The 22,890-nt window shown below is 33.3% G+C and overlaps 1 non-coding gene across 1 annotated transcript; it reads right to left on the bottom strand.

Annotated features, from left to right (window-relative positions):
• Positions 1–1,246: 1,246 nt before the first annotated feature.
• LOC121245149 lies at positions 1,247–1,385 on the bottom strand. Its single transcript, XR_005936561.1, has one exon. It is a non-coding gene; the product is annotated as a small nucleolar RNA Z247 (small nucleolar RNA).
• Between the last annotated feature and the right edge of the window lie 21,505 nt (positions 1,386–22,890).

A 22,890-nucleotide genomic window follows, 5' to 3' on the forward strand; every position in this document is an offset into this window, starting at 1 on the left:
TTAGAGCCATTTTGTTCATGGGTGTGTGGAAAAATTAGACAATGAATGATACCAATGGAACATAAAAAGGCATTGAGGCAACGATATTCACCTCCCCAATCAGTTTGAATCATCTTTATTTTGTGTTCAAACTGACACTCAACAAGCCTTTGGAAATTATAAAAGGTATGTTCAACATCATATTTACGAACTAAAGGATAAAATCATGTGAATTTACTGAAATTATCAACAAAAATCACATAATAGCGATATCCATCAACATAAGGAAAGGGAGAGGGTCCCCAACCATCTGGAAAAAAAAAGATCTAAAACATAATTAGATTTAGATGGGGATAAATAAAAAAGGAAGTTTGTGACTTTTTGCTTGTTGACAAGAGTCACAAACTGAAACATCTTATTTGGAGAGATAGGAAGTTTATTAGAAAATACAATATGACGTGCTAAACGAAGAGACGAATGGCCAAGCTGACAATGCCAAGTATCGAGTGAAGCACGCTCACCAATGAAAGCAGCTTTGGTAGAGGATGAGGATGGTGAAAGAAGGTAGAGCCCATCTTTAATTGGTCTATGGAGTAGGATTTTCCCTGTTTTGATATCCTTGACACAGAAAAAAAGAGTATGAAATTCAAAAAAGACTTTATTATCTAAAGTAAATTTATTGGCATATATAAGATTTTTTTGAATTAAAGGGACATGTAACAGTTGACGTACGAATAAGGATTTTGAAGAAGAAGAAGAAGAAGAAACATGGGAGTCACACGTGTGATGAATAGGCAAACCTGCACTGTTGCCTACACTGATCTGATCAGTACCAATGTATTCATCGGCCCTGAGATTTAAATTGGACAGCTCAGAAGTAAGATGATGAGTTGCAGTTGTGTCTGGGTACAAAGCTTGATCGGAGGGTCCACTGTTGGAAGTCATAAACGCTTGATACGGAGTCGATTGATCCGTTTGATAAGCATGATCAAAACGATGATAACACTGCATTGTAGTGTGTCTCGCTCGATTAAAAATTTGACAGGTTGGTCGACTGTCATTCGAAGTGGAGTTACTTCTTCCATTTCCACGTCCACGAGCTCTTGAACAGTGATAATTTTTATTCGAGTTTCTTGGGTTGGAGCCCAAAACATCAGAACAAGAAGGTGAAAGCGATCACGATCGCAAGTGTTGTTGTGACTGCGAAATGTGGTATTGATTGAAGCATTAACCAAGTCAAGAGTTGCATGTTGGTTCTCCAGACGGAGCTTGTAGTTGAAAAGATGCCCATAAACCTCTTGAAGTGTCATCAGATCAAGAAGAATGGTGAGGGACGTGATTAGGGGATCATATTCAGTGCCCAAACCTGCAAGAATGTAACTAACAAGTTCACAATCAGCAAGCGGATGTCCAATGGCAGCCAAAGTGTCACCATAGCTCTTCATTTTTTGAAAAGAAGCAGCAATCGAGATGTTTCCTTTCTTTGATGAAGCGAGACTCAGCCTTGAGTTCATAACACTGGCTTGAGACTGAAGAGAGAATGTTTGCTCCAAAGCTGTCCATACTTCACGTGAAGTGTGTAATCCAACAATTTGGGCCAATACCTTTTCGAAAAGGGAAGAAACAATGGTAAAGAGCAAGAGTCGATCTTGTTGATAACATGCAGTGTATTTTAGATTAGGGTTTAAGATGGGCGTATTGCTGTCAGGATTAGAAGTGGAAATCATGGGTGGAGGTGGGGGTCGAGAACCATCAACAAAGGAGTAAAGGCGCTGGCCATTGAGATAAGGTAAGAGTTGTGCTTTCTACAGTAGGTAATTTTGACATGTGAATTTTATGGTAAGAAGATGAGAAACATTGGGAAAGAGAGATAGAAGGTGAAGACATTGAGCATTAGCGGAGAAAAAATAAAAAAACAAAAAGAGCTGACGTTTGTCAATAATGGCTTTGAAACCATAAAACAGAGTATATTTTCCAATTGATATTTTACAGTACAAGGCAATATAATATATACATCAAACTTGGAATGTAATCCCATGATTTGTGGGATATGTACAACAGCAGAAAAAGAAAACATTAACAGAAAGATTGAAGCCTTGAGCTACGATGGCTGACTTCTTGAATTGGTATTGTTGGAGAGATTTAAGGTTGAAACAGAGGGTGTGCTGACAAATTGGAATATAAGGATAGACACACAATAGTAGTGGCACCCAGTGCGAAGTACTGACCACACGCACGCGTGCACGACGCATAGACGCACTTAGCACTTTTTATTTCAAAAGAAATGATATGTTTTTTCATCCTTTTTTTATAGTTATTATTAACTATCAAATGACAGTTATTTCACACCTTTCTAATAGAAATTGTTTTATTTAAATTCAAATGAAACAATACAACTGCTACTATAACATATGTTTGTTCTAATATTAATATTCAGAATTTGCAATCTGCACACTATATAAACAGTGTGTATCCTGAGGACAAACTTGTCAGGTTCTCTTTTGCAAAACTCAATTTCGTGAGTAGGAAGCAATATTTGTCTAAGAGATAGATTAACAATCGCCTCATTATTTGTCATTTTCAATCTCTGTTTGCTATTCTTTTCCAACATAAGTCTCGCACATTACCATTCAAAAATAGGATAAATTTACAACCCACATGAAAAAAATTCATTTTTCAATTATGAGTTTTATGTACTATTTTTCAAAGAGAGTTCACGGCTTACACATCTCAAGATTGTATCAATCATTATTATTTCTCTAAAAATAAATTTTTTCTTGATGGTTTACTTTAATTATACAGATCTGAAAGCTTAATGCTAATGTTTTCATCAGTCTTGAAAGAGGATATATAATCTGGATTTATTTTCCTAGCCTCCTGTTTAAAATCTAAATACATTTCCTTAGAAACCACTCAATTTGTGTTTTGAAGACCCTGAGAAATCAATAATTGAGCTTTAGCTTTAAAAAAGGAGTAAAGTTTTGTTCATCAAAACTCTATCTTTGCGTGGCCAATCAATTTATGATACATTCTTTTCTTCTTCTTTTTTCCCCTCAATGTTTGGGTATAGTACCTAATGATCCATATGTACTTGAATTTCACCACTTTTTGAGTTTGAATAAAATTTAACTTGCAAAAAAACACGTGGCTATTATCATTTTTTGATAGATATAATTGTTTATTCTTTTGTTTTTAACATGTCTCAATTATTTTTCTATATATTTTTGTCAATTTAACGCTTAGAACTATTCTGGTTCTCGATCTATTCAAATTGAATTATAAAATCTCACTATAAGAAAATTACTTATTTGTGACATCTATTTTTTGTTAAAATGAGTTTATTTTCATCGCAAATATCATTATCATCACAAATAATCAGTCACAAATACTCACTTTTCTTGTAGTGTCTAATTATAAATACATATTTATAATATTTAATGTTGTTCATGCATTATCTAGGATAGGGCATGCATGCGATCTCTTATACGTGTCTTTTTTAAAATTGACCCATCTAAAGCAATCCGATATTCAAAAAATGTCTCAATCGGATATATATATATATATATATATATATATCAAAACAGCGGAAAGAAATAAAAGTCGAAACTGACTGAAGAATAAGAGAAGGAAGGGAATGGAAGAGATATAATAAATTGCACAATAATTAAATTATGCAAGCACAAAATAAACAGGCGGTTAAACCGGCCATATGCATGTATGAATATGCAAAATTAATTGTAACAAACATATAAGTTTTATTAAAATTAACAAGCTTAGAGTAATTACAAGTGCAAGGTAGTGCAGATTTGCACTTACAGAAATCAAAGTAAATAAGGAGACTCAAGAACAGGGTAGAGAGGATCAAAAGTTTTTTCTCGAGTGAGTTCTGGTTTGAGTTCTGCCTTAGCTCAGAGCAAGGTTCTCCTTTTATAGTATAAGGAGTTCCTGTTTACAATTATTAAAGTAAAATAGTAAATCAATCCGTGAGTGAACAGTAAGAACTGTTTGGTCACGGGGCTCATGGTATCATCATTGTGTCTCTCCAGCTGTCCTCGTGGGCGGCTGCTTTGGGCGCAAGATGACAAATTAGCTTTCGGTCGTCTTTGTGTCTTCCAGTTGTCTCTGTGGGCGGCTGCTTTAGGCACAAAGTGACAATTATCTCAAAGAGGACTATGGTCGGTCTTCTTTGAACTCAAGTAGTAGTCAATCATCTTCCAGCTTTGGAATGCCTTCTGAATCATGACCAAATATATTATTGTACGAAGCCTCTGAGGATGCTTCTGAATTCTCATCGTTTTCAGAATTATCACTCGTGGACTTAGACAGTTGTTGCTCCAATAATTTTATTAAATCTTTTTTACCAAGTCTGTTGAGGATATTATCTTTAGCAGACTTAGAAGATTTCTTTGAGGATGAGCTGGTGGCTTTTCCTCTTGATGAAGCAGTTGGTGAATTAAGGGCCCGAACTATCAGGGGGTATTCGGGGACTGGTGAACCAATTTTGATTGCTGGGAATTCCTTCTTGTCTTGCAAATTAGGAGCGACTTGAAGGAAATCTTTAATCATCTGGTTGATTACTTTTTCAGTATATCCAAACCTATCCCACCATTTTGTGAAATAAACTCGGTCAATTATATTAGCATTTTTCTCATAAGTCCATTTAAAGATCCACGGTAATTTGTAGTTCTTGCAAAAATGGAGCTCATAATAAAACATCTGTGAATGCCGGTTCAGTTTTGCACCAGCAACTTGTTGGTAAAATGTAAAAGTTCTGGCAAGCTGCTCAGGAAGATTCTGCTGATTTAATTCGAATTGGTCCCACCATTGGAGAAACCAGTAAGGGAAAGTTCATTTGAATCTTGTATCAAAATTGATGAATCTTGTATCAAAATCAGCATTTTTCTCATAAGTCCATTTAAAAGTGGCTATAGCACATGAACAAGAATGAATAGTGCTTTTTGTTTGACATTTTCTATTCTACTTATACCCCTATATAAATGTGTTATTACGGTTATGCCCTTGAATACTTTAAATAATATCGCTTCATTCAATAATTTATTTCCACTTTTGCCCCTACTTTCATCACGGAATTGTAATTTCTTTTGTCCTTTTCATCTGTTTCCGACTGTCTTTAATGTTTATTTACAGTACTTTTATTGAATTTGCCAGTTTTGTAAGTACTTCGCTCGCACGGCCTTCCTTAGAAAAATTTTCCTCCCCACTTTCTCAAGAATCTTCTCGATGGCATTGACATTTAGCTTTTTCCTTGTGAATCTCGACATCAGCTGGGTGGGATTTTTCTTGATTTCTCCTCTCAATTCAGCATGTTTTCATTTCCACAAGTTGACTAATACTCTGGCTTATCTTTGATTGAAACAACGGGATGAATACACATGTATGAAATGAAACCAAACAAAAGCAAATCTGTAATATTTTCTTAAATCTGTAATATGCCACAGTAAAATATATGTATGGATCTAAAAATAAAAAAATTCCCATCTAGAGGATTAGAGAGACAGAGGGTAGATCTCAGAATATACTCATATACATTAAATTAAGGCAAAGTCAGAAACAATCTTCCAAAAAATATGTACGGATCTAAAAAAAAATATCGTTTGTAGGAGTCAAAAAACAAATAGGGCAGATCTCAAATTGTTCAGCTATAAGGAAAAAAATTTTCCATTCAGAGGACTTAAGAGACAAAGATATGTTCAGATCTAAAGAAAAATCATTTGTAGGAGTCGAGAAACAGAGAGGGCAAATCTGAAATTGTTCAAATCTGAGGGAAAAAAAAATTCATTCAGAGGATTTGAGAGATAGAGATGGTTGATCTGAAACCATACTCATATAGATTAAATTAAAGCAAACTGAAAAACAATCTACAAACTATGTTTTTAGATGTAAAAAAAAAAAATTCCGCAAATCTACAAACAAGTAGATCTGAGAAATCTTTGGATATAGACCTCAGGGCTGTTATTTTCCTTCTTGTCTTCTAACCACACATTATTGTGTGCGATTTTGTGGAGGGTGATAGTTGTTGTTCGTGGCAGCCAAATGGGACAAAGAGAAGAGAACTAGATATATATATATATATATATAGAGAGAGAGAGAGAGAGAGAGAGAGAGATGGAAGAGAGGGTATTAGGAAAGAGGGATACAAGCAAGAAACGGGTTTAGGGGAGAGAGAGAGGTTTGTGAGAAATGGGTGAGGGTGTCGGCGCTGAAGAGGAAGAAGGGAAGAGAGAGAGAGTGTGTATGTGTTATATTTTCAACACTCAAACAAAACCAAAAAAAAAAGATTGATTGTAATATGCAATTTAATATTGAATATCAGACAACCAAATCTAAGAAAATATATGATTAACGTGATCGGTTTAGTTTTCTATTTAAATTATTAGAAAACCCGAAATCACAGTATATACTCATGCAAGATCAAAATAAAAAACAAGAATAATAAAAGAAATGCGAAATCAACACAAGAAATTACGTGGTTTGACCCTAATGGTCTACATCCAAGGCAGGAACAATCTATGAGTCTTTATTATTGAAGAATGCATAAAAGAACTTGAGTTTTCAATCACTTACAACCATTGATCACCGCACAAAAATATGGATTGGCTTCCTCGTATTATCCTCTAACGAAACCATACCATAAAATACACTTGATCATCTCCTTAAGCTCCAATTTGATCTTGATAAATCTAGGATTTAAAAAAACCCTTCGTTTCTCTCCAGACTCGTGCGGCTTCAGACGGAAAGGTAAAGTTATTTTTCTTTCTTCTGCTTGCAACGATTCCCGTAGCTGACTTTAAATATAAACTCAAATATTACAACTTTGCCATTAATCTATTTACAAAAAATGCCATTAATGAAATACAAACTTAAAAGCTTGACACATTTTCAACAAATCTCCACCTTGACAAGTCTCTTATCCTTGCAAAGTGATATTCTTCTTCCTCTAGACTGTTCCTGCAAAGTAATCTGAGCTCTAATAGCTCCCTATATTAATCAAATTTAGGCAATGCCTAAACTTGGTAGCTGGTAGGGATTTTGTCATTATATCAGAAGAGTTTTCCTCAGTTGGAACATTTTCTACTTTAACCTCTCCAGATGCTATTACATCTCTTACAAAATGAAGTCGAGTGTCTATATGTTTAGACCTTTCGTGGTATACTGAATTCTTGGTAAGATGTATAGTACTTTGGTTATCACAGTGAAATGTGATAACCCCTTTATATATGTCTAACTCATGTGAAAAACCCTTTAACCACATCACCTCCTTTATTGCTTCTGTCATAGCAATATATTCAGTTTCAGTTGTTGATAAAGTAACTACAGATTGTAAATTAACTTTCCAACTAATAGCCCCTCCAAATGCTATAAATACATACCCAGTCAAAGACTTTCTGGCATCCAAATTAGCAGCATAGTCAGAATCCACAAATCCCTTTAACTCACTCCCCTGTTGCACATCCCCTCCAAACCTCAAACCTAGACACTAAGTTCTAATTAAGTACTGTAATACCCACTTCATAGCATGCCAATGTGGCTTCCCAGGGTTACTCATAAACCTACTTACCATGCTGACAGCATAGGTTAAGTCAGGTCTAGAGCACACCATAGCATACATGATGTTTCCCACCATGCTTGCATAGGGTATATCTTGCATAAATCTAATGTCTTCCTCGGTTTTATGGGCTTGATTTATGGACAGTTTTGAATGTTGTCCTATTGGTGTGCTAATAGGTTTTAAATTAGACCTGCCAAACCTATTGAGGATCTTGGTGATATAGTTTTTCTGATATAGATAGAGAAGTCTTCTTTTCCTATCTCTAACTATTTCCATACCTTATATCATCTTAGCTGACCCAAGTTCCTTCATCTCAAATTATGTTTTCAGTATACACTTGACTTCCTCAATTAGATTGGCATCCCTACATGCTATAAGCATGTCATCTACATACAAGAGTAAGTAGATAATGTGGTTCCCGGAATGCCTAAAGTACACACAACTATCATAATGACTCCTTTTAAACCCATTTTCCAACATATGAGTGTCAAATCTTTTGTACCATTGCCTTGGGGACTGTTTAAGTTCATACAATGATTTTTTAAGTAAACAAACATGATCAATATTGGACTCATTAACATAACCCTCAGTGGGTTGCATATAAATAGTCTCATCTAGTTCACCGTGCAAGAAAGTTGTTTTTACATCTAATTATTCCAAGAGTAAATATTCATAAGCAGTATAGGATAGAATTAACCTTATTGAACTGTGTTTAACAACAGGTGAAAAAATTTCATTAAAATCTATACCTTCCCTTTAAATAAATCCCTTTGCTACCAGCCTAGCCTTATACCTAGGACCCTCAATTCCTGGTATGCCCTCTTTCCTTTTGTAGATCCATTTAGACCCTACCAGCTTAGCCTTTCCAGGCTTAACAACCATTTCCCAAGTATGATTCTTTTTCAAAGAATCCATTTCCTCATCCATGGCTTATACCCATTTATGAGACTCAATACTTTCCATGGCTTTCTTGTAGGATCTAGGATCCATTTTTTCTATAACTTCATCTACTACGGTCAAAGCATAAATAGTCATCTCAACTTGACCATACCTCTTGGGGGGTTTTTATAACCCTCATTTTTTATCCCTGACCAAGTTGTATGAACTAACTCCACCTTGGTCCTCATCACCTAAAGTGAAAGTTTGAGTCTCAGCATCCTGGCCTTCTAATTTTCTCAAATTATTGTCAGGTTGCTCCACCTCAAGATCTATCTTCTCAGGGTTAATATCTTAAGTGGGTTCAAGTCTTTTAGTTTTAACTCGAGTCATTTCAATTCATTAAAGACCACATATCTACCAATGATAAATTTTTGTATCTCTGATTCATCAATCCATAACTTATACCCTTTTACTCTCTCAGGGTACCCTACAAAGATACATTTCATAGCCCTTGGTTCCAATTTGTCAATTCGGGTGTGAGCATACGCAACACACCCAAACACCCTAAAGTAGTCATAGTTAGAAGGTTTTCCAGTCCACATTTCTTGAGGAGTCTTAAACCCCATGGCTGAAGAATAACTCCTATTAATTAAATGGACTGCAATTGTGGTAGCTTCAGCCCAAAAAGACTTAGGAAGTCCTGAGTTTGACAGTAAGCATCTAACCCCTCTCCAATATGGTCTTATTCATCCTCTCTGCTAGACCATTTTGTTGAGGGGTTTCCCTTACTGTTTTATGCCTAGCCATACCCTCATTCTTACAAAACTGATTGAATTCACTTGAGAGATACTCAAGCCCATTATCAGTTCTTAATTTCTTAACATTCCTTCTTACTTGAGTTTCTACGAATTTCTTCCATTCCTTAAATTTTTCAAAAGCGTCACTCTTATTTTTAAGAATGTACAGCCACACTTTTCTGGAATAGTCATCAATTATAGAGAGGAAATAACTTCTCCCTCCATGTGAGTTGACCCTAGCTGGACCCCAAAGGTCCGAGTGCACATAGTCCAGGGTTTGTTTTGTAGTGTGAGTGGTTGTTGTAAAGCTTACCCTTTTTGCTTTCCCAAGGATGCAATCCTCACAAAAAGGTAAATTTTCTAGCTTTTTCTCACCTAGCAACCCCAGTTTATGGAGTTCTAAAAGTCCCTTGTGACTCACGTGACCTAACCTTTTGTGCCATAGAACAATTCTATCCTCACCCTTCTCAAAGATAGAAGAAACCTCTCCTATAACAGTTTTCCCAATGAGGGTATACAAGCCAAAGCCATTTTTAATGACTCATTTCATCACACTAAGTGAACCCTTAGCAACCCTCAAAGATCTAGATTTAAATCTAAAGGTGTACCCGGATTGGTCTAACACACCTAGTGAGATTAGGTTCTTTTTTAATTCAAGTATATATCTAACCTCAGTTAAGAGTCTTTCAATAACATCATGGAGCCTTAGTCTCACTAACCCTATACCCTGGATTTTACAAGACTTATTGTTTCCAAGCATAACAAACCCCCCATCCAAACTAGTAAAAGGTCCAAACCATATTTTATTAGGACACATGTGCAAAGAACATCCTGAATTAAGGACTCATTCTTTTTCTGAATCAATCTCAGACATGTTTAGAACCTCGACACTCTCATACCCATCACTCACAACCGAGGCATCCCCTCCTCCTTAGACCCATTTCCAATGGAAGGTCTCTTATTAAGGCAATCTCTTTTGAAATGCCCCTCTTTGTGACATAGGAAGTATTTTAATTGCTTCCCTTTAGACTTTTTTAAAAAATAAAAAATAAATAAGCAAGAAGTCACATGTCCAATAGTGACCTCTCCCAAATTTATTAATAATGCCCTTATTTATGGCGGAGGAATACCGTGGTGACAAGAAAGGACCATGGGAAAACCCATCAGACCCACAACCAAGAATAACAAATCTAGGACAAACTTATTTGTTGACTATTAAACAAAAACACAAAAACCAGAATAAAAACTAAACTCTTAAAAATGGAAGGCCTAAGAAATCCAAATGGAGCAAGCCTCGAAAAGTCCACGGCAAAACACAGTTATTAGAAAAAGCCAAGTCGGCGCCTAAGGCGCCTTCCTTGGCTAACCAATCCGCCACCATATTACCCTCCCTTTAGACTTAGACCTACCCCTCACATTGTTTTTACTGTTCTTTCCCTTTTGACCTCTTTTTTCAGTTCTCCCTCTCACAGTCAAGCCCTCCCCAGCTTCAAATTTTATTTCAGACATGGCTTGTAATTCCCTTGCATGTAATACGGCCTGAATCTCATCTAAGGTCAGTGTTTCCCTCCCATACATCATGGTCTCTTTCAAACTAGAATAAGAATTATCCAAAGAACTTAACAATGAAATTGCTTGATCTTCATCGTCAATTTTAATATCAATATTAGCCAAATCTAAAATAATTTTATTGAAAGCATCGAGATGGTCAGAAATCGATATACCTGCGGACATCTTGAATGTGTAGAGTTTTGTTTTCTTGTACAGTCGGTTAGCCAGAGATTTTGTCATGTAGGGACTCTTTAATTTCAGCCAGATTCCAGCAGCGGTGTCTTCGTTGGCTACCTCCATCATTACTTTGTCTCCAAGAGAAAGAATGAGTGTGCTGTGAGCCTTCCTCAAAATTTCTCTCTTATCATTCTCTTCAACAGATTCCATTTTCATTTCTCCAAGAAGAGCTTCTTGGAGACCCTGTTGAGTGAGAAGGGCTTTCATCTTGATCCTCCACAGCCCAAAGTCATTTTTTTCATCAAATTTTTCGTTATCGAACCTTACAGTCCCCATTGAACCAAAGCTCTTGATACCACTTGTTATATTTTCAGCCTCTCACAAACAAATACTCAAACAAAACCAAATAAACGAGACTGATTGTAATATGCAATTTAATATTGAATACCAGACAACCAAATCCAAAAAAATATATGATTAACGTGATCGGTTTAGTTTCCTATTTAAATTATTAGAAAACCTGAAATCACAGTATATACTCATGCAAGATCAAAATAAAAACAAAAATAATAAAAAAAAATGTGAAATCAACACAAGAAATTACGTGGTTCTACCCTAATGGTCTACATCCACGGCAGGAACAATTTAGGAGTCTTTATTATTGAAGAATGCATCAAAGAATTTGAGTTTTCAATCACTTACAACCATTGATCACCACACAAAAATATGGATTGGCTTCCTCGTATTATTCTCTAACGAAACCATACCATAAAACTCACTTGATCATCTCCCCAAGTTCCAATTTGATCTTGATAAATCTAGGGTTTAAAAAAACCCTCCGTTTCTCTCCAGACGTGTGCGGCTTCAGACGGAAAGGTAAAGTTATTTTTCTTTCTTCTGCTTGCAACGATTCCCGTAGCTGACTTTAAATATAAACTCAAATATTACAAGTTTGCCATCACTCAAATATTACAATTTTGTCATCACTCAAATATTACAAGTTTGCCATTAATCTATTTACAAAAAATGCCATTAATGAAATACAAAATTAAAAGTTTGACACATCTTCAACAGCGAGAAAAAAAAAAAAAAAAAAAAAAAAAGGAAGAAATCTAGGGTTTGGTGGTTTTAATCATACCGGGGAGACGGGGGTCTACACTGGGCTTTTGGTCTTCACGTGACTTTAGGAAGAAACCCATGAAATTCTCAAAAATTAGCTCAACTTCATATTAAGGTCTTGTTTGTTTTCGAAAATGAGATGAGATGAGATGAGCTAAGATAAAATTTGAATAAAATATTATTAGAATATATTTTTTTAATATTATTTTTATTTTGGGATTTGAAAAAATTGAATTTTTTTATTTTATTTTGTGTGATAATTTGAAAAGGTTGTAATGATTAGGTGAGATGAGATTAAATGAAATTTGAATGATTGTAAAAAAAATTAAAGATCAATCTGTATTTGTTTCAGTTAAAAAAAAATTCATTGAAGCAAAACTATTTCTTTCACACGAATTCTACATATATTTAACCAAGATGCTTTGGACCATATATTTCTCTTACTGAAAATTAAGATCAATCTGTATTTGTTTCAGTTAAAAAAAAGTCATTGAAGCAAAACTATTTCTTTCACATGAAATCTAAATATATTTAACCAAGATGCTTTGGACCATATATTTCTCTTACTGTTAATTTAATGTGCATCAAATTGATATTTCTATTTCACACATTCATTTTGTTGTTGTCTCGCTGTGTTTGGAAAATAAATCCATCTCAACTTATCTCAAATTAATCATTGACAGGACATACTACTTTTTCAATTTTGCATAAAAAAAAGGTTAAATTCATCTCAACCTACTTCATACATTCAACCTAAAAAGTTTAGTCTATCTAAACCTAAAAAATTGAAACTCATCTCAATGTAATCCATAAGATACTATTATTCACAATTCAACTCAACTTATCTCAACATCTAAACGTAAAAGCCAAGCTAGAAAAGTTGAATTATTACTTCTGTTAATTTTTTAATAAGTTCACTTTAACTTCCTGTTTTAAATTTGTATAAATTTTTTCTTCACTTTCTCATTTATTATTTAATACCAATTTTATTTATTTATTATATTTTTTCAGCTGGGCACACATGCATTGCACGTTGTGCCCTTACTAGTGTGTGTATATATATAACAACATTTAAACTATTTTTTGGAACATAACAATTTTCAACAAAATCAAATAAAAGAATGTGCCTTTGCAAGTTATTCATTTTTTCTTTCTATTTTCGTTTAACACGTAATTTTTCAGAAGTAGAAAAAGTAGCATGGTAAGTTTTTCTCTTATCGCTATTTTTTTTAACTATATTCATTAATAAGAGCAACTAAATCAAATTCAAAATGCCTATTTATCACCGTAAGACTATGATGAATAGGTGTAACAGGTGCAACCATATCCGTATTTGTAGGAGATAAAGATGAAGTATCTTCTTCTTTATCCGCTTCTTCCTTTACGGACTTATCCTTGGATGTTTCAACATCCTTGGTAGAATAATAAGCAAAAGTAACCTGAAAGGAGGTAGAAATTCCTTTCAGTTTTAAATCAGGATTAACAGGCTGGGCTGTGTTGACTGAATCTTCCAGAAATTGTTTGAGATTTTGATCTTGACATACTGGATTATCAGAACCAGCAAAAGAAGATTTAGATCCAACAAAATAATTTCTTCTTATGCTAGGAGTACTTGTCTAATCAAAACTAATTTTTATAGTACCATCTAGATATTGCTGAATGTAATCCAAAGTGCAATCATCAGAAATAGTTTTAACAGGTGGAACTTCATATTCTAAAGTCCATTTATTGGGAAAAGAAATATATTTCCAATAAACTATCTTTGGAACTTGAATGTTCGCATCTGGGGTAGAATTTTGAATTAAAAGAGTTTTTCCCGCAGTTGGTTTTGAAATAGATTTTGGATTTAAATTCGTTTTTAAAAGACGATAATAAATCTGATAAACAAGAGCAAGTGGTTTGCTTCCTTCCAGCATATCATAACCAGAAGTTAAAATATTCAAAGTTAAAGTTTTGACAATGTTATTGTCATCTAAAGCAAGTGTTAAATCAAGAAAACAATCAAAATAGATAGGACCTCCAAACAAGAGGACTGAATCATTCTAAGAATACTAGTTTCAAATTTGTTGAATCTAGCATCCCGTAAACATAATAAAACAGAGGCGTTGATGTCTTTCCTCGTTAAAGGTTTGACAGCAACTTGAACAGTACCAATATGTAAATATTTGTAACCATTTACTAAAAAATCTTTAATCAGTTTTTTAGTAAAGAGACAACATTTTTCTTGAGATTTTGAAATAGCATAGGTTTATTCAACAATTCTAACATTAAAAGCAGTGTTGAAAGTAGATTGAACCCAATAGGTTCGATAAATAGAATTTGAACTAATTTTTAGAATATTTCATTGGTTGAAATCACTTAAAGCAGTTTCTTCAAAAGAGTAATCTTCTTCATTAGCAATGTCTGGTGGAATAGACGATCTGGAACTAATAGTTGAATTAGATCTAAATATTCTACTCATTTTGTCACAAGTCAATACAGTCATTCACACTTCAGTGCCTAAAACTAACATCCTTATCCCGACCTGACAACCTAACTGCCCTCAACGCTCTTAGGCAAATGGGTCTTACCAAGGTACTAGACGGACAACAAAGAGATAGATTAGACAAAGTAAGAATTCAGGGATTGGGTTGAAAGCCAACAAGATTAGTGAAGATTAGATGCAAAAATAATAATTTGCATTTGAAATATAAGATTACAAAATTACAAGTTAAAATAACTTACTTACAGATAAGAGAAACAGGTAGAGGGAGATACAGATGAATGGGAAGATAATGAATGTGAATTAGGGAGAAAGTGGGAGAGGTCTGTAAGAAAGCATGCCTCTTTCGTTCACAAGGTTCTCATTTTATAGACTAAGGAGTTCCTGTTTACAATAATTAAAGTAAAATAGTAAAAGCATAAAAGCCGTGAGTGAACAGTAAATAATATTGTTTATTCACGTGAAAGTAGGATCATCATTATGTCTTCAGCGTAATTTGCGGGAGCGCTTGCTGTTGACATAAAGTGGTAAGAATCTTGACAGAGGGGACTAGTCAGTCTGTGAGGCAACAGTCTTCCTTTTGTCTTGTAGTGTCGGTGGATCATTCATCTTCAGATAACCTAGGGGTTCCTTCAGAATCATGTCCGAAAATATTGTTGTAAAGGTTAGCAATTGAAGCTTCAGAGGAAGCTTCTGATTTTTCTTCCTCAAAATTATCATTTTCTAAATACTTGTTAAGTAAGTGAATTAAATCATTTTTAGTAAGGTCATCAAGAACATCACTTTTCTTTTTGGTCTTTGAGGACTTATTAGTTTTTGTGTAAAAAGCAGTTGTCTTTCCTTTTTGTGAGGTAGGTGGTGAAGCAGATGCCTGGATTTGGGGATATCCAGTTGAAGTAAGAGAACCATAAGTGATTGCAGGGAATTCTTCTTTATCTTGTAGATTTGGGGCAGTCTGCGGGAAATCTCTTATCACGTAATCAATGATATTTTGGGTATAGGGAAACCTACCCCACCATTTTGTAAAGCAGTATCAGACTAATATATCGTCATTCCTTTCATAGTTCCATTTTATAATCCAAAGAATCTTGTACCATTTATAGAAATGGAGGGAGTAGGGAAACTTGGCCATATGTCTGTCCAATTTTGAAACAACAGCATTGATGAAGCATTTGAATGCTCTTAGGAGCATGTCAGTGTTCCCTGATACCATTGAACCAATTTTGTCAAGGATTCAAAAGAAAATGCTATTTTGCAAGAAGCAAAAAAGATTGTTCACCAAAACAATTTTGTAAATCTTGCTCTCCAAACTATTAGACAACAGTTAGACCAGATAGAAAAGAAAGCAAAAAAACCTATCTTTGCTTCAATCCCCATTTCAACTAGTATTGAAAATCTTTTGGTTTTACCAAAAGATCAGTTAAAGAAGGTTGCAAAACCTATTGAAAAACCTCTGATTATTTTACCAAAGGATTGACCTAAAATCAATTTTCAAAATACACAGACCAAGACCCTTGATAAAATCAATCAAATGCTTACTGATTTTAAAAAAGAACGGTCTTCTACCAGCGCTTTAACTAGCAACGAAAATGAAGTTATTCTTGTTGAAACCACGGATGAATCATCTGATAGTGATTCCTGTGCTATTCAAAACATTGATTCACTTGAAAAGGATTTTCAAGATTTTAATTTAAAATCTGGGATAGCCAGATTATATTCAAAAATACCCAAACCAATGAGTCTGACGAAAAACTGGTATTTCAGGCCTACTCTCCCTAATTTACAATTTGAAGAAAAAAAATTTCAAACCCAATCTTCTTATTCTGCTAATAAAATTTACGAATGGAATATTGATAGATTGTTTGAACAAGAAATCCTCAATACCATGAGCAAAATGTAGTTGCTAATGCTTATATCAACAATAGTATCAGACAACCTGATATTGTTATGATTTTAACTAATGATTTTTCTAGTGTTCTTTGTAACTGGTGGCATAAACATCTCACTACTAATACTATGGAAACCATTTAGAATGTTGTAAAGCGTAATGAAGAAGGGTTATCTATTTTTTATGAAACTACAGGAATGAAATTTCATGATGGTGTTAATATTTTGATTTACACTATTATTAAACATTTTGTTGGAACTCCTTCTAATATTACTAATCGTATTAGTGATCAATTGAATAATTTACGATGCCGTCAAATGTCTAATCATAGTAGTATCAAGATATTTTCATGTCCAGAGTAATGCTTAGATACGATAGTCATAAGCATTACTGGAAGGAAAAGTTTATTGATAGATTATCTCGTTTATTTCCTCATAAAGTCAAACAAGAACTTACTGATATCTCGAGATTTCTTAATTATGAAAATTACACTTATGGTGATATTTTCAATATAATTAAGAAACTTGGTATTAGTATGTGTAATGATCAAATAATGTTTCGTGAATAGATGAAGAATAGCAAGAAGGCCAAATATGAAATGGAAATATTTTGTGAACAATTCGGCCTTCATTCTATTGCTCCATCTAGGAGAAAGCAGAAATATTCCACTAAGTTTTCAAAATTTTCTAAACCTCATTATGGGAAAATGAGAAAACCCAATGATGATTTTTACAAAAAATCATTCATTAAAAAATATTTTCCTAAGAAAAAGAATTTTTCAAATTCTTCAAAATGAACATGTTTTAATTGTGGCAAACATGGGCATTTTGCAGATAAATGTTCCAAGAAGCTCAATAAGTTTAAAAAGAAGATTAATCAGTTGAATATTGATGTCAATGATCAAGAATAATTGTTTCGACTCTTGGAAACACAATCTTCCTCGTCACCTAACAATCATGAGTTTTGTTTTAATGATTCAGAGTATCACTCTGAAACTGAATTTCTTGATTCTCCTGGTAATAAGCTTGGCTGCAATTGTAATGATATTTTGGGTATAGGGAAACCTAACCCACCATTTTGTCAAGTGGTATCGGACTAATAATTAAAGCAGTATCCTAAGAGCATTTTCTTCCCTGATAAAGATATATATATATATATATATATATATATATATATACACTACAACAAAAAAGACTTTTTGGGATGATTTTGTTTCAAAATGAAAATCATCCCAAAAAGTGAGATTTAGAGACGAATTTCAGATTTTGTCCCAAAAAATGACGGAAGAACAAAACCGTTCGGACACGTTCGAACGGTATAATTAGGGATGAAATATTTTGTCCCTAATAATGAAACCGTTCGAATGTAATGTTTTAACGTTCGGACAGTTAAATAAACCGTTTGAACGTATACTAATAATGAAACCGTTTGAATGTAATGTTTTAACGTTTAGAAGTTAAATTGAACCGTTCGAATGTACATTTTGGCGCGTTAAATAAAATTATTATAGCGGAAAATTGTTCGAACGTACAATTTTCTCCATTCGAATGATGCATTAGCACTGGTCGAAAGTACATATTGGCGCGTTAAGTAAAATTAATATAGCGGGAAACTGCTCTATGTTCGAATGTACAATTTCTTCATTCGAATGGTGAATCATCACTATTCGAACGTGCAATTTGGCCCGTTAAGTAACATTATTATAGCGGGAAATTGCTCTACTGTTTGAACGTACAATTTTCACCATTCGAATGATGAATCAATATTATTCAAACGTTATTTGTATGGTTCGAACGATCATCATATATTTTTTTTACAGAATTATATTTATATGAACTAGTAATTATAAGAAATTTATTAATTAAATAATAGGAATAATATCAATCAATATTAGTTTAGAAAATATAAAATAATACTAATTCATAATTAAATACTAAATTTACAAAACACTAAATATTGTCCATTTTAAAAACAAAAAAATAAATAAATAAATAAAAGATAGAAAGTATTAAGATCTAACTTTTTGCACACTTCCTCGACTACAGCTAAACATTCATCTATCTATGCCAATCGAGTACTGATGGTGACCTGAGTCACAGACATGGCATCAAGCTTCGTACGTAACTTAGAGATGGTACCAGTAATTTCTGTACGGAACTCAGACACAGCAGAAAGGACCTCCATACGCACTGCATCAATCAATGCTGATGTTTGTCCACTGATTGCTGCTCGCACTATCTCGACCATGTCTTCACGAGTAGTGTTGTGTACTGATGCCTCGGTCTGTCTGGATGTCCCAACAGCTGATACTCCATGATCTCCCGGTTGTGCATCTCTCTGAGGATCAACCAGGTCTGGAACATGTCCACGAAGACGCAGTCTCAAGTATCCCGTGCTGCGTGAAAGGGTGGTGCTATTGATCGGTCCCATAAGCTCCCGTTTACGTTCGGCAACATCAGGCACGACACTGGCAAATAGCAGAAATCGGGTGATCAGGATCCCGAATGACAGTATATCTGTCGAAATGTACCGAAACTCTGATCGAATCCTATCAAATATATACCCCACCAGGTCGATAGGAATCCTACGAATGACATGTATCATAAATTTCGTCCGATCAATGCCAACCTCTGTCTTGTGTTGCCGATGGTCAATATTGTTGGCGATTATCAAACTTAGGATCTTGAAGAAAGAAGACATATCTGCCTGCTTGATGCTTTTCGTTCCATCATACGGAGGAGCATCTGGACCAATAATCAAATCCTTCAACTCATGATCAGCAAGGGTATCGACCTCATCTGTATAAACTAGTGCCTCATCCTCAATTGTCTCCGCCTCAACTGAAGGATCACACTCTCTAGGCACCACGTTCGAATATGCATGTGGCAGCCTAGGAATACCGAGATGCTCAGCGAGTCCATCCCGTGAAAATACAACTAGAACTCCTCAGACAGAGATCCTGTATGCCCCTCCGTCATCTGGGCTGGCACCACCGAGCTTTCTATAGAACTCAGAAACAATGTCAATATATGAGACGGTTTCCCATGATTCCTCCCGCTCATCTAAGATAGGTCTCCAACCACGATCACTGAAGACGGATGGTAAGGAATGACCCTCCCAAACAAGACTCTGGAAGTCAGAAAGTTTCACTTGTCGCTATAGTGAAACAGTCTTCTCCCTGCCTGGACTAATACTACTCTCAGCTAAATTGTATCGCTTACGTCCCGCCTTAGAAAAAGACATTTTAATCAACCTAAAATTTACAATTAAAGAGTTTATCAATATAACATTAACGATAAAAATATAATAAATAACTAATCACTAAATTACATACTAATAGTAATTTAATAAAGTGAGACATTATGAACAACGGAATTTTATAAAAATAATATCACATTATTTAATATTAATTAATATTAATATTAATAGAAATGAAATATTTAACAAAATGTGATAAATTTCTATATTAATTTAATTATAATATAATATATATTCTCTTTAAGATTTAATAGAACTACAATATGGAATAAAAATATCGATTCACTAATATTACTAAATTTAATTACACCGTTCGAACGCTTAAAATAGTGTTCAAACGGTATGCAAACATGTTTGGCTTATAAAAATATCGATTCACTAATATTACTAAATTTAACAAAGTGTTCAAACGCTTAAAATATGATACTATATATATGTTATATATAGTCTAATATATTAACATATTATATTTTAGTTATGGTCTAAGTAGATGACACTATATATGATACTATATATATGTTATATATAGTCTAATATATTAACATAATATATTTTAGTTATAGTTTAATTAAATGACACTATGTATGATACTATATATATGTTAGTTATAATTTAATTAGTATGATATTATATATTCATATATACTTTACTATAATATAATATATAATATGCTCGATTATATATTATAATATGATATTACTATGTTACTAAACTATAGTATCATCTAATATGTCTATATATATTAATGTTGTTCTTTTATTTAATGTATAGTGTAAAAAAATATTATTAAACATTTACCAAACCGTTCGAACTGTTAATAATAAGAGTTCGAATGGTTAATGTTCGAGCGGGAATTCATCCACTACCGTTCGAACAAACTATTTATACGTTAGAACATGAAAATTTAGGAAGGAATTTTTTTGCCGCTTCATAGTTTCACATTCGAACGGTAAGTATATATATAACCGTTCGAACAGGAAATGTTCTGCAAATACATGACAGAGCCTCACAATCTCGCTCTCCTCCCACGCGCCAGTCTCAGTCTCACCATTAACAGAGCCCCTTCGCGAACCAGCACCATTCTTCCTCAATCTAGCCCCCAAACTCAAAAGAGTTTTCATCTCACTCAATTATTCTCGGATTGCTACTCTTCAGGGAGCTCCTTCGCACTAGGTACACGGCATATAATCTAATCTTCTTGCCTTTTCATCTCTAAAAATTCAAGTATGCCTTTATATTCTCATTTTGGTTTGAATATGATATTTTACAATGTTAGAAATTTGTATGCTCTTGATATTGTTGTTTGTATTGTTGTGTATTCATGATTAAGGGGGTTTTTCGTTGTTGAAGACGACTGAAATCTAGAATGAACTCATTCGAACTGTTTAGTCTTACCGTTCGAACGGGTATGTTATGTTCGAACATAATTTAGCACCATTCGAACGGAAACTATACATCAATATATTTACAATTAGAATACAAATATATAAGGATAGTTGTCAATAATGATTACTCAAAATAGTTTAAAAATACTTCAACTAAATACCAAAAAAAAAAAAAATACTTAATACTAAATCTTTAAATTAAAATACAAATAGTAAGGATTTAATAACACTTAAATAGTTAATTCTAAATTAATAAAATTAAGTATTTAAATTAAAATACTACTAAATCTTTAAATTAAAATACAAATAGTTAGGATTTAATAATACTTAAATAGTTAATTCTAAATTAATAAAATTAAGTGTTTAAATTAAAATATACTTAAATTAAAATACTACTAAATCTTTAAATTAAAATACAAATAGTTAAGATTTAATAATACTTAAATAGTTAATTCTAAATTAATAAAATGAAGTATTTTAATTTAAATACTAGTTAATCTTTAAATTAAAATAAAAATAGTTAAGATTTAATAATACTTAAATAGTTAATTCTAAATTAATAAAATTAAGTATTTAAATTAAAATAATACTAAATATTTAAATTAAAATACAAATAGTTAGGATTTAATAATACTTAAATAATTAATTCTAAATTAATAAAATTAAGTATTTAAATTAAAATACTACTAAATCTTTAAATTAAAATACAAATAGTTTGGATTTGTGACTATTGTTTTCAAGAATGATTTCAAATTAAATTTTAGTAAGAGAAATGAGCGTAAGACTGTGGAAGAGGTTATGAGTAATGCATTCCGCAAATATAAAGTAAGGTACCATGAGCATTATAATAAGTTTGAGAAGAACGAAGATGCACGCCAATATCCTTTTCAGAATGTCTGACCTTCTAAGTAGAAAAAAATTTGTGATATGTTTGAGGATCCATTATATCATGTATAATTAAATTTAATTATTTTACTTGTCCTATTTGTCATTTCGCTTCATAATATTTTCAGTTTTTTGTAGGAGCGAAATTCTATAAACAAAACAAATAGATCAAAATTGAAGATTAATCATCATGCAGGCTCAAAATCTTTCTATCGCCTCTCTAAGAAATTGTTATTGCTATTTTTTTTATTGGATATAGTTAATTATTTGGATGAATCATAATGACTTTATATCTTAACACATATTTATTGTAGCAAGATTCAGATACCAATTTTGATCTGACAAAATTATATGTTGCATCGCACATTGATCGTAATGGAGAGTAAACTTATCCTGATGCCCGTGAAAATTATGTAAGTATTATAACATGTTTTAATTAAATATATTAGAATATTTCTGATGATATTAATTCTTTATCTTATATATATCTAGGATAAAATGATTGCCCTACATGCTGAATCTGCGTCAAAAATTTCTCAACAAGTGATATTGATATTTTTACACAAGTCCTGGGTCAACGTTCAGGATATTTGAGGGGTTTGGGTCGCTGTGTAAAACCTTCTCACTCTTCCTCTTCTTCCGAGTTTGCATATATGACTTCTATAGCGTTAGAGAATGCGAATTCTAGAATCGAAGAATTGACTGCAATGTAGCATAAGTTAGAGGCTCAATTGGCAAAACAAGCAGACATGGAGATGCGCCTCAAACAACATGAAGAACAACAAGAAAAGTTCTGAAGACAGATACAACTCCAAATGCAGCAGCTTACCTCCAAGCAACTGATGATTTTTTACGTATAGATTTTGGGATTATCTATTTATGTACGAATAATGTCAGTCTCACGGTTATTTATTTAGTTC

Source organism: Juglans microcarpa x Juglans regia, chromosome 8S, assembly GCF_004785595.1.
Source record: "Juglans microcarpa x Juglans regia isolate MS1-56 chromosome 8S, Jm3101_v1.0, whole genome shotgun sequence".
NCBI classification, from domain to species: domain Eukaryota; kingdom Viridiplantae; phylum Streptophyta; class Magnoliopsida; order Fagales; family Juglandaceae; genus Juglans; species Juglans microcarpa x Juglans regia.